The following is an 11,966-nucleotide window of genomic DNA, read 5'->3' as shown; positions in this document are numbered from 1 at the left end:
TCATGAAAAAAGTTAACACTTAAAGATACTCATGCCCCAACTCTTAGATCACATCCACTGGCATCCAATTGTCAGTTGTGTATACAATAACTGCAAATACCTATGGCTTGCATTTTGATCCATTTTTTTGTATTCTATTCATATGGTGGATACTCGACTAATTTAAACCAAAACTCCAAATGGGAAACTTCTTTAGCAGTGCAAATAAATCATTCATTACATGCCCAAAACAGTATATTCAAACCTGCTCTAGAAGCTAGCTGAACACACTTTGACAGAAGCATAATTTTCTCAACACCAGTACTGCTCCTGAAGAACAAACCAAAGTGATGGAAAGATAGACCATCCAACAAAACAGAATGTGGAAGCTAAGGCGCCTCTGGTTGCCCACAGGCAAAAGGAAAAAAGTTTGACCACTTGGCTTGTACACTAACAAAATAGTACACAATAACCTATCCAGATCCCAGGCAGCCTGAGCATAAATTACGGGCCGTGATTTTTACTATGATTATACAACTACGACCTATACATACCACAAAGATTCGACTAAAAACTTCATTAAATAGCCACATCAACGAGCACTGCCGGACTACAACACCAATATACTACAGCAAATGAACAAGCTTCGTCCATGTTGTCTCTGAGAAATCAAACCAACCTCAAGTTCCCGACAACGCAAAAAATGCTTTCGCAGCACCCATTCATAAAACCAAAAGAATAAAAAATATTGTTTTTGATAAACCATTCGAAAACAACTTTCCTCTTCGAGATGAACCAACATGAAAGCACCTTCCCTTTCGTCTCACCAATAGATAAAACAAAAACAATCTCGACACCACTTCACCATCATCAATCCAAATGTAGCTTTTGCAAATAAGCATCTTTCAGCTTCATATAAGTTAAAAACATTTATAGCTCCAAAGTTCTACGGTCTTGAACAGGACCAAAATCAAAAGCAAAAGACGAATCAATTTTAAATGAATTAATAATTTAAGACAATAATTTAAGAAGATAATCAGAAAAGATTTCAAATTCAATCACATGGGCTTTGCTTACTGATTATTAATCAATCTTTAAGAACTAAGTAAATAGGCAAACAATTAACAGGGCCAAACCTTCATGCAGAGAAAGACCTGGTCTTGCCTTTGAAACTCAGCGAGAACAGCAAGAAGATCAGACTTAAGCAAGCGAGAAACATTTGATTTAATAAACCGGTCGAGTCGGACAGGATTCAATTGGAGTCTCTTCAGCTCTTTGGCCGCCATCAATCCTTCTTTTCCCATCTCCTTCTTTCGTCTCCATATCGATAAGCTAGGCCTTGAAGCTGAATGATTATAAATGCAGCGAAAAAACACCAAAATTTGATGTTTTTGAGTGAGAGAATGGGGTTTTCTAGACAGGATGGCTTTTCCTAGAAAATTTGAAGCTAAACGCCACATAAGAACCTCAATAGTCAATACAGAGTGTTCGCAAGAAACCAAGACTCTCAGCGAATCCAAACAGGTTTTCTATGTGAAATGCTCGCTTGTGTTGTTCAGGCACCGGCAGTCAATTTGTGAATGGTTTAAGGTTGGGCAAACCTTATTTCCATTACCCGACTATTAAATTATATTCATTTCAGCTCTCAAAATTTAAAATGATTTCTGTTGCTTCCCCATACTAGAATTTCCTCAATTGGATGGACCATCTTCTATTTTTTTAAATATGAATCGTTAATTCTCCTCGAGATGGTTTCTCTTTTTTGTATAATTTTGTAAAGTTAGATGGAGTAAGTTAACTAACATGGATGGAAGGACTCAATTGAATAATGTTCAATACTTTAGATATTCAATTGAGAATATTTTTTGTTTGGAATTAGTAGATAGTTAATCGAACATTTCTCTACGTGGTTCAACCATGCTTTTTATAAATTTTATTTTTTAATGATTTTTTATTGTTTCGATGGATTAATATCAAAATAAATTTTAAAAAATAAAAAATATATTATTTTAATATATTTTTAAATAAAAATTATTTATATTATGACATACACTATCTAATACTAATTAGTTACGTACCGCACGATGCTACGAGTCAATTTATTTTACATAAAAATATTTAAAAAGTTAAGATTTAAAAGTATTAGGTATTTTTATAAAGTTATATCCAAGAATCTTATATTTGACTGCAACGTCTGATTTAAAAGTAATATTTATAATATTAATAATAACATTAAACATGTATGACTCAAGTTTAAGTGGTTTTGGTTGCAATACAGACATAATAGCATTGGATGTAGTTCTGACTGCAAGGTCTTGTAGTCGTGTCATAAAAGTATAATAATTAAATAGATTAATTAAAAAAACCAACAGAAAGAAAAAAAATAATAAGAAAAAAGAAAAAAATCAGAATCAATTAGGTTAACTCGTTAAATCAAGTTTGCCTATCAAATTTGGAATTTGTGTCATAAAAGTGTGATAACTAAATAAAAAAAGATGTAATATTAAGGAACTAATTTTAAAAAAAAAAGAATAATTAAAAAGGAAAAAGCAGAGAGAAAAATACCTACAGAAAGGAAAAAACTAATGAAGAAAAAGAAAAAAAAATCTGAATTAACTGGGTTAAACCATAAAACTCGAGATTCGTGTCATGAAAGCTTGATAATTAAACAGAAAAATTTTAATATTAAGAAACTATAGGCAAAAAAAATAAACTAAAGGCATAAGCTTTTTCACTGTGAATTGTACCATGCTATTCACAATAAAAAGCTTAAAAAAGAAAAGAAAAAGGGAAAAACAAAACAAAAGCATACGCCACGGGTTAATTTTTTTTCTTGCATGAAAAATATAAAAAAAACGTCAAGATCTAAGAATGTTAAGTCTTTCTACAAAGATATACCTAAAAGCTTTGGGCATAACTGCAACGTTTAACCCAAGAATACTATACCATCAATCATGACGCGGTAAGTGGTTGAACTCAGAACAAACCCCATTTCATGTACTCGTTTCCAAACTTCCATGGCCTTGTCAATGATCCCTGCTTTTGTATATTCTCCAATTAAAATATACAAGTACTTACATGATTTAAGTTTAAGTGAACCTAGTTGCAACACCAGACTTTAAAGTATTAGATGTAGGTTTAGCTATAAGTTCGTGTCATAAAAGTACGATAATTAAATAAATTAATTAAAAAAATAAAGAAAAAAACCAATAGAAGAGAAAAAACTAATGAAGAAAAAAAATAATCTGAATTAACTGGGTTACCTACTCAAACCTGGGATTCGCGTCATGAAAGTTTGATAACTAAATAGAATAAAATAATTAACATGTTTACCCAAAATTAACTGAATTAACCCGTCAAACCAAGTTAACCCGTCAAGTCTGAGATACGTGTATAATAAAGTGATCTATTTTAACTGGATTAGTCAGAATGTTTGGCTTCCAAATACCGGTAAATCAAACAAAAAAACACTACCTAATACTCGAGAGACTAATTTAAGTTAAAAGGCTCCAATACATGACTATTGAGAGCAGCATGATCACGCGCAAAATCACCAGCAAGCCACACATTTCGACACCATAGGCTGATAAAGATACCTGGTCACAGAAAAACCAAGCCAGTCATGAACGCGGCACAAGCACTTTTGCAAAGAACACTTGATTGGGACACATGAAAACAGGAACTGAATAGCACGGAAAAATCCAAACAGCATTTGCATCCCCAAGGCAGCCCCGCATAAAAGCAAATGAAGCGTTGAGGACTCTCCTCTGCGTCCTTATCAGTGTTCTGAAAAAGACCAGAGCAGGAAATGAAGTTGACATTTTAATGGACAAAAGCGGTTGAAGCACACAACACAAGAATTCAAAACCTGACAATATTAGATTCAAAACCCGTATCTGCCATTTGACGAAGGAGGTTTATGACTTCTGTCTCGTCTTTCGAACCAAAGCCTCTTATTAATGAATCGTATACATGGTTGTCCGGTGTAATGCCAGAGGCAATCATGCTGTCAAAAGCACCTTTTGCCTCTTCCAATTGTCCAAGATTTGACAGCCAGTTTATAAATGATGAATAAGTATAAGCACCTGGCGTCAAACCCATTGATGCATCTTCTTTGGCAGATTGAATATCCCCTGCTTTCAGAATCCCGCCAATCATTATGTTGAAAGAAATGATATCAGGTTTACAGCTTGAATTTCTCAGTTCTTGAAACAATCTTCTTGCTTGCTTCAAGCTACTCTCCTTGCACAAGGATGCCATCAATGTATTGTAATCAACTAATGTCGGGTTGACTAAACATTGCTTCTGCAAAATTAAGCATGAGTGTCTTACAAAATCCATCAATCATGACGCAGTAAGTGGTTGAACTCAGAACAAACCCCATTTCATGTACACGTTTCCAAACTTCCATGGCCTAGTCAATGATCCCTGCTTTCATATATTCTCCAATTAAAATATACAAGTGAACAAGTTACCAAAGCTCCCCCTCTCAACCATTGTATCATAAATTTCCACAGCCTCGTCAAGGCGTCCTTCTTTGCACAGCCCTTGAATCACAGTGTTAGGTGTGATTACATCTGGTTCAACGTAATTTCCATCCTCCAACAATGAACTACAAAATTTCATTGCCACTATTGCAAAGTCCCATTATTGAAGTATTGTAAGAAACCACATCCGGTCTCTTTCCCTTCTCCATCGTTGTTTCAGAGATTTTAAAAGCATCTCCAATGCGGCCATCCTTGCATAGTCCATTGAATAGAACATTAGATGTCACAGAACTAGGCTCTTCACCTTTTTCTATCATTAAATCAAACAAATCCAAAGCCTTCATCTTTTACAAAGCCCAACAATCATACAAGCATGAACATCAGGCTGAACCCCCCCTATCAGTCATATTCTGTGACACAGCAGTGGCTTCACTCCATAGCCCTTTCTTACAAAAACCGTTCATCAAACAACTATAAGCAACTAAATTTTGAGAAATACCCTTTTCCAACATCTCATCAAACAATGCTTTCCCTCTATCTAAACATCCTTTTCTACGGAAACCATTTACAAGTGTAACATCCACCTCCAATCCCTTTCTCCTCATCTCTTCCAGCTAAGTCATTGCCTCTTCCACTCTACCATCCTTACAAAGACCATCCATCAAAATACAACTAGTAAACGAATTTGGTTCACAATTTGACCTCTCCATTTCAACTAACAAATCGGCAGCCTTTTCCAATATTTTCTCTTCGCGATAAGTAAACATTTTTTTTTTAGCATCGCAAGCTTAGAGCTTTATTAGGGAAGAAGCCAAAATTGGACATTGGATAGATCAAATAAAGCTCGAATCTTTTAGCATTGCAAGAAAATAAGTGTTATGCAGAGAAAGCCATAGCCCAATTTTGGGTCATATGAGACACCAATTAAATACGGCAATTGCAAACATCTACACAGTGGGCAAATTATTTCAAATCAATTTTTAGTATAATTGAATTTCATTATAGTATTTATAAATTTAATTAATAAATAAGTTGAATTTACATATTTGAAAAAAATTAAATTTATTTTATTTTGGTTATCTTTATTTTATTTCTTCAAAATTCTATAAGAAAAAAAATGGTTAAATGGATATATTAGAAAAGTTAATATTAAAATTAAAATTTTCCAAGGATTTCATATTTGTGATATTATTAAAACCTCAAAATTAAATTGAATTTAAACGGTTTAAAACATGTTGTGAGGGGCGAAGATAGATAAAAATATCTTATGGAGGCAGGTAGCATGCCATCAATTTAATGAAATTCCATATATGAAGCTATGTATAAATAATTTATCATGTTTATAATTTTTTCAATGCACATCAATGGTAATTTGTGTTTTTTTAATAAAAACCACAATTAACTTTATTTGATAAGTGATGATGATATAAAAATCACTTAAAATATTCTGAAAGGAATTATTTGTAGAGATCCTCGTACGTCATTCATAGTATATTCTATGACCTTCATTTCAAAACTGTATCGGCTTCTTCTTTAATGGATCTCTTCAAGGAGTGTGAAATTCTTCTTAAAATAATATATGCACAAAGTTTTTTAAAGACCCCTAATAGTATTGATAGGGATCCTCTGAATATCAAGCTAGTACAAAGTATTTTTATGAAGCAAAGTGACATTAATAAAGGTATTAATAAGCTTTTATACAGACATAGAAGAGAAAAGGAAAGAAGATGTAGAATTCAGGTAAAAAAAGAAGAAATATGTCTATGTTTCGAAATATAAGGTTTTGAACCCTTTTCCTGTATACTCATACTTTCTTTTATATTATCTAGCTTGACTTGTTTCATACAACTTAAAAGAAGTAAATATGCAATCTCATAATAATAAATTGATATTATTTTATTACTCGTACCATCACATCTAATTAATATAAATATGGACTACTTGTTCGTATTTAATAGGATGTGATAAGTATTATAATTACTAACTTGTCCAAAGTATTGGAGGCTCAATATGGAGTTGCATTTCAGCTATGCACTGAACTTGAGGGGCACTGGTTGAACTCATATACTGAATCTAAAAGAAATTGAGTTTAGCTTGTAACTATATCCAAAAATGATTAGGGACGAGCTTTCCAAAGCCCGACGTTAAGTTGGGCATGGTCATATCTTTTACCTAACAGGAGGGTGAGTTCAAACGTTCCATAGCTTAATATAAAAGTGGGTATGGGCGCATCCTAGCTTATCGCAGGGATAGGTGTGTGCATAACATGGCTCGATCTAGGGTTAGACGTCAAAAAATATATATCTCCATGTTAGGTTATGATTTTTGTGTGATGGTGTTTAAAAAAAAGAGGTTTAAGGAAGGTATTACCCATCAATATATATATAATATTTTATCTTTTTAATGGATTTAATATTAAAAAAAAATGACATAGATGGAATTAATAAAGACGGGCATGAAGGATTGCAAATTATTATTTTCAACGTGAGCATGGTAATGTATGGATTAGAAGGCTGCCATGGAGACGAGGTGGAGCATGGCCTCCGTTGCCATCTCTAGCCACCATGTGCCGGAGATTCGATTTGCTATTAGGCCTTAGACCCGATAAAGCTTGAGACTCTTGGGCGTGGTCCAGTAAAGCTTGGAACTTTCCAGGAGGATCCAATGCTATGTTAGGGCACTTATTTCGGGCCGAGACCCAATTGTCCCGAGATCATCGGGATGGTGGAGCCCCAGGGGGACCACTGCCTTGACTAGACAGCTGTGACGGGTACTAAAATAAAAATAAACCACAAGGTGTCTTTCACATGCTTTCGTTTCTGTTTTTACTGAAATAGACAAAACGGTACAGGGAGGCAGGAGACCTGTTACCGCTTAATAACTCGGTAACTACCCGTTTAACTACCCATACAAACTCGCAAGAATAGAGTTTGTTTTACACGCTCTGATCGCAGGCGAGACAGGAGGATCACTCACGAGGAGAACGTGGTCCCGGAAGGAGAATTTGTTGTTGCCCGTTCTCTGAGTGGTGGCGCGTGGCTGACATGCACCGTTAAGTCATCTGGTACGGAGTTGTGTGTGGTTGTTCGGAAAGTAAATAAGATTTGAAGAGGTAAGCAAAATACGTCCTTCATGCTTTGTGGCGGTTCCTTGTTTTGATGGAAAGGAAGACACTCGGTTTCAGCAACGGACAAGTAACCAATCAAGGAGTGCCAAGTCACGGGTGGCCTTTCAGTCTGGTGTTGATTTTTCTACGTAGATATGCCATGCCATGTTTTGGCGAAAGTGTCATCTGAAGCGATTAAACCTTTTCTTAAATAAAAGCATGGGGTTTTTGGTTTCTAAAATTAAACCGGAAAGCATATTGGTTTTTCACGTTTTAGAGCGAGAATGTCACTCTAAATTCGGACCTTGGATGGATCTAATAAAAGCTTGCATTGGTCATTGAAAAAAAACTCCTTGCTTTTTTCTCCATGTCTTTTTATGATATTTGAAAGCTGTACTTTAAAAAAAATAAAAATACTAAGGCGGTGGTGATGATATACGCGCAAAGGAGTTCATATTGGTGTAAATTACTCTTTGCATGCTCGCTCAGAATGTACAGATCTTATTAGTAAGGTTGTTACAATACAATTAAAAAACACATTAATGTGCTTAGCAGTTCATCGGAATAGTCAAGCGCCACGAGAGACCCTGTATCGTTTAGATTATTTAGGTAATATTAGATAATTTAATTTTATTAAAAACAAAATTCATCTATAAAAAATATAAGTTTAATAAAAAACAACAACTAAAAAAATCTAAGTAACCCGGGTTGTTTTTAAAATTAGTGAAAATTATATAAAAAAAACAAAAAAAAACCTCAATCTTCAATTGAATACATGTTGAGTGGTGAAATTAATTAAAAAAAAACTTAAAAAGGAAAGGAAAAAAACAAGCAAACATGGTGGAATTCTCTATACCTGAGTTAATTTCTAGATTTGTAGCTCATTAAATTATAAATATAAATTCAGTTAAAAAGCTTGATTCTCAGCTAGATTAATGTTGAATTATAAAATAAAAAATAAATATAAAACATTTTTCAAAGTAAAAAAATATTAATTAAAAGAACTAAGACAATACCAGATAAATAAAAAAATAAACGAGGAAGAATTAAAAACAAAAATAACTTACTTAAAATAAAATAAATAATAATCAAACACAATATTAATTAGATCTCAAGGGAAAGGGGGGTTAAAGGGTTATTTTTAAAACTTGAAGCGTCAAACTCAAAAATTAAATTTAAAAAAACATGAAAAAAAATTATCAACTCAACAAGCCATCCACATCATTTTAGCAAGGGATAGGCCAATATGACAATTCCAAATATATTAAAAAAGAGTATTTTTAATTGATAAAAGATATCATTCACATCATTTAAACACAATAAAATAGTGATTATACTGTCATATATAATGCACGTGCAATCTCTACCTAATACTCGAGAGACTAATTTAAGTTAAAAGGCTCCAATACATGACTATTGAGAGCAGCATGATCACGCGCAAAATCACCAGCAAGCCACACATTTCGACACCATAGGCTGATAAAGATACCTGGTCACAGAAAAACCAAGCCAGTCATGAACGCGGCACAAGCACTTTTGCAAAGAACACTTGATTGGGACACATGAAAACAGGAACTGAATAGCACGGAAAAATCCAAACAGCATTTGCATCCCCAAGGCAGCCCCGCATAAAAGCAAATGAAGCGTTGAGGACTCTCCTCTGCGTCCTTATCAGTGTTCTGAAAAAGACCAGAGCAGGAAATGAAGTTGACATTTTAATGGACAAAAGCGGTTGAAGCACACAACACAAGAATTCAAAACCTGACAATATTAGATTCAAAACCCGTATCTGCCATTTGACGAAGGAGGTTTATGACTTCTGTCTCGTCTTTCGAACCAAAGCCTCTTATTAATGAATCGTATACATGGTTGTCCGGTGTAATGCCAGAGGCAATCATGCTGTCAAAAGCACCTTTTGCCTCTTCCAATTGTCCAAGATTTGACAGCCAGTTTATAAATGATGAATAAGTATAAGCACCTGGCGTCAAACCCATTGATGCATCTTCTTTGGCAGATTGAATATCCCCTGCTTTCAGAATCCCGCCAATCATTATGTTGAAAGAAATGATATCAGGTTTACAGCTTGAATTTCTCAGTTCTTGAAACAATCTTCTTGCTTGCTTCAAGCTACTCTCCTTGCACAAGGATGTCATCGATGTATTGTAATCAACTAATGTCGGGTTGACTAAACATTGCTTCTGCAAAATTAAGCATGAGTGTCTTACAAAATCCATCAATCATGACGCAGTAAGTGGTTGAACTCAGAACAAACCCCATTTCATGTACACGTTTCCAAACTTCCATGGCCTAGTCAATGATCCCTGCTTTCATATATTCTCCAATTAAAATATACAAGTGAACAAGTTACCAAAGCTCCCCCTCTCAACCATTGTATCATAAATTTCCACAGCCTCGTCAAGGCGTCCTTCTTTGCACAGCCCTTGAATCACAGTGTTAGGTGTGATTACATCTGGTTCAACGTAATTTCCATCCTCCAACAATGAACTACAAAATTTCATTGCCACTATTGCAAAGTCCCATTATTGAAGTATTGTAAGAAACCACATCCGGTCTCTTTCACTTCTCCATCGTTGTTTCAGAGATTTTAAAAGCATCTCCAATGCGGCCATCCTTGCATAGTCCATTGAATAGAACATTAGATGTCACAGAACTAGGCTCTTCACCTTTTTCTATCATTAAATCAAACAAATCCAAAGCCTTCATCTTTTACAAAGCCCAACAATCATACAAGCATGAACATCAGGCTGAACCCCCCCTATCAGTCATATTCTGTGACACAGCAGTGGCTTCACTCCATAGCCCTTTCTTACAAAAACCGTTCATCAAACAACTATAAGCAACTAAATTTTGAGAAATACCCTTTTCCAACATCTCATCAAACAATGCTTTCCCTCTATCTAAACATCCTTTTCTACGGAAACCATTTACAAGTGTAACATCCACCTCCAATCCCTTTCTCCTCATCTCTTCCAGCTAAGTCATTGCCTCTTCCACTCTACCATCCTTACAAAGACCATCCATCAAAATACAACTAGTAAACGAATTTGGTTCACAATTTGACCTCTCCATTTCAACTAACAAATCGGCAGCCTTTTCCAATATTTTCTCTTCGCGATAAGTAAACATTTTTTTTTTAGCATCGCAAGCTTAGAGCTTTATTAGGGAAGAAGCCAAAATTGGACATTGGATAGATCAAATAAAGCTCGAATCTTTTAGCATTGCAAGAAAATAAGTGTTATGCAGAGAAAGCCATAGCCCAATTTTGGGTCATATGAGACACCAATTAAATACGGCAATTGCAAACATCTACACAGTGGGCAAATTATTTCAAATCAATTTTTAGTATAATTGAATTTCATTATAGTATTTATAAATTTAATTAATAAATAAGTTGAATTTACATATTTGAAAAAAATTAAATTTATTTTATTTTGGTTATCTTTATTTTATTTCTTCAAAATTCTATAAGAAAAAAAATGGTTAAATGGATATATTAGAAAAGTTAATATTAAAATTAAAATTTTCCAAGGATTTCATATTTGTGATATTATTAAAACCTCAAAATTAAATTGAATTTAAACGGTTTAAAACATGTTGTGAGGGGCGAAGATAGATAAAAATATCTTATGGAGGCAGGTAGCATGCCATCAATTTAATGAAATTCCATATATGAAGCTATGTATAAATAATTTATCATGTTTATAATTTTTTCAATGCACATCAATGGTAATTTGTGTTTTTTTAATAAAAACCACAATTAACTTTATTTGATAAGTGATGATGATATAAAAATCACTTAAAATATTCTGAAAGGAATTATTTGTAGAGATCCTCGTACGTCATTCATAGTATATTCTATGACCTTCATTTCAAAACTGTATCGGCTTCTTCTTTAATGGATCTCTTCAAGGAGTGTGAAATTCTTCTTAAAATAATATATGCACAAAGTTTTTTAAAGACCCCTAATAGTATTGATAGGGATCCTCTGAATATCAAGCTAGTACAAAGTATTTTTATGAAGCAAAGTGACATTAATAAAGGTATTAATAAGCTTTTATACAGACATAGAAGAGAAAAGGAAAGAAGATGTAGAATTCAGGTAAAAAAAGAAGAAATATGTCTATGTTTCGAAATATAAGGTTTTGAACCCTTTTCCTGTATACTCATACTTTCTTTTATATTATCTAGCTTGACTTGTTTCATACAACTTAAAAGAAGTAAATATGCAATCTCATAATAATAAATTGATATTATTTTATTACTCGTACCATCACATCTAATTAATATAAATATGGACTACTTGTTCGTATTTAATAGGATGTGATAAGTATTATAATTACTAACTTGTCCAAAGTATTGGAGGCTCAATATGG

The 11,966-nt window shown here is 33.7% G+C and overlaps 1 long non-coding RNA gene and 2 pseudogenes across 1 annotated transcript; 1 reads left to right on the top strand and 2 right to left on the bottom strand.

Annotated features, from left to right (window-relative positions):
• Positions 1-6: 6 nt before the first annotated feature.
• Positions 7-1,203, top strand: LOC105125986 (uncharacterized). Its single transcript, XR_842336.1, has 2 exons — positions 7-892; positions 1,116-1,203. It is a non-coding gene; the product is annotated as an uncharacterized LOC105125986 (long non-coding RNA).
• A 2,396-nt stretch (positions 1,204-3,599) lies between these two features.
• On the bottom strand, positions 3,600-4,560 carry LOC105126056 (pentatricopeptide repeat-containing protein At4g28010-like; annotated as a pseudogene).
• A 31-nt stretch (positions 4,561-4,591) lies between these two features.
• On the bottom strand, positions 4,592-10,046 carry LOC105126055 (pentatricopeptide repeat-containing protein At4g28010-like; annotated as a pseudogene).
• Positions 10,047-11,966: the final 1,920 nt, after the last annotated feature.

The sequence above is a fragment of the Populus euphratica genome, unplaced genomic scaffold (genome assembly GCF_000495115.2).
Source record: "Populus euphratica unplaced genomic scaffold, PopEup_1.0 scaffold44.1, whole genome shotgun sequence".
NCBI classification, from domain to species: Eukaryota; Viridiplantae; Streptophyta; class Magnoliopsida; order Malpighiales; family Salicaceae; genus Populus; species Populus euphratica.
Note: the sequence above shows the minus strand (reverse complement) of the source record. Positions and strands in the feature narration are given on the sequence as shown.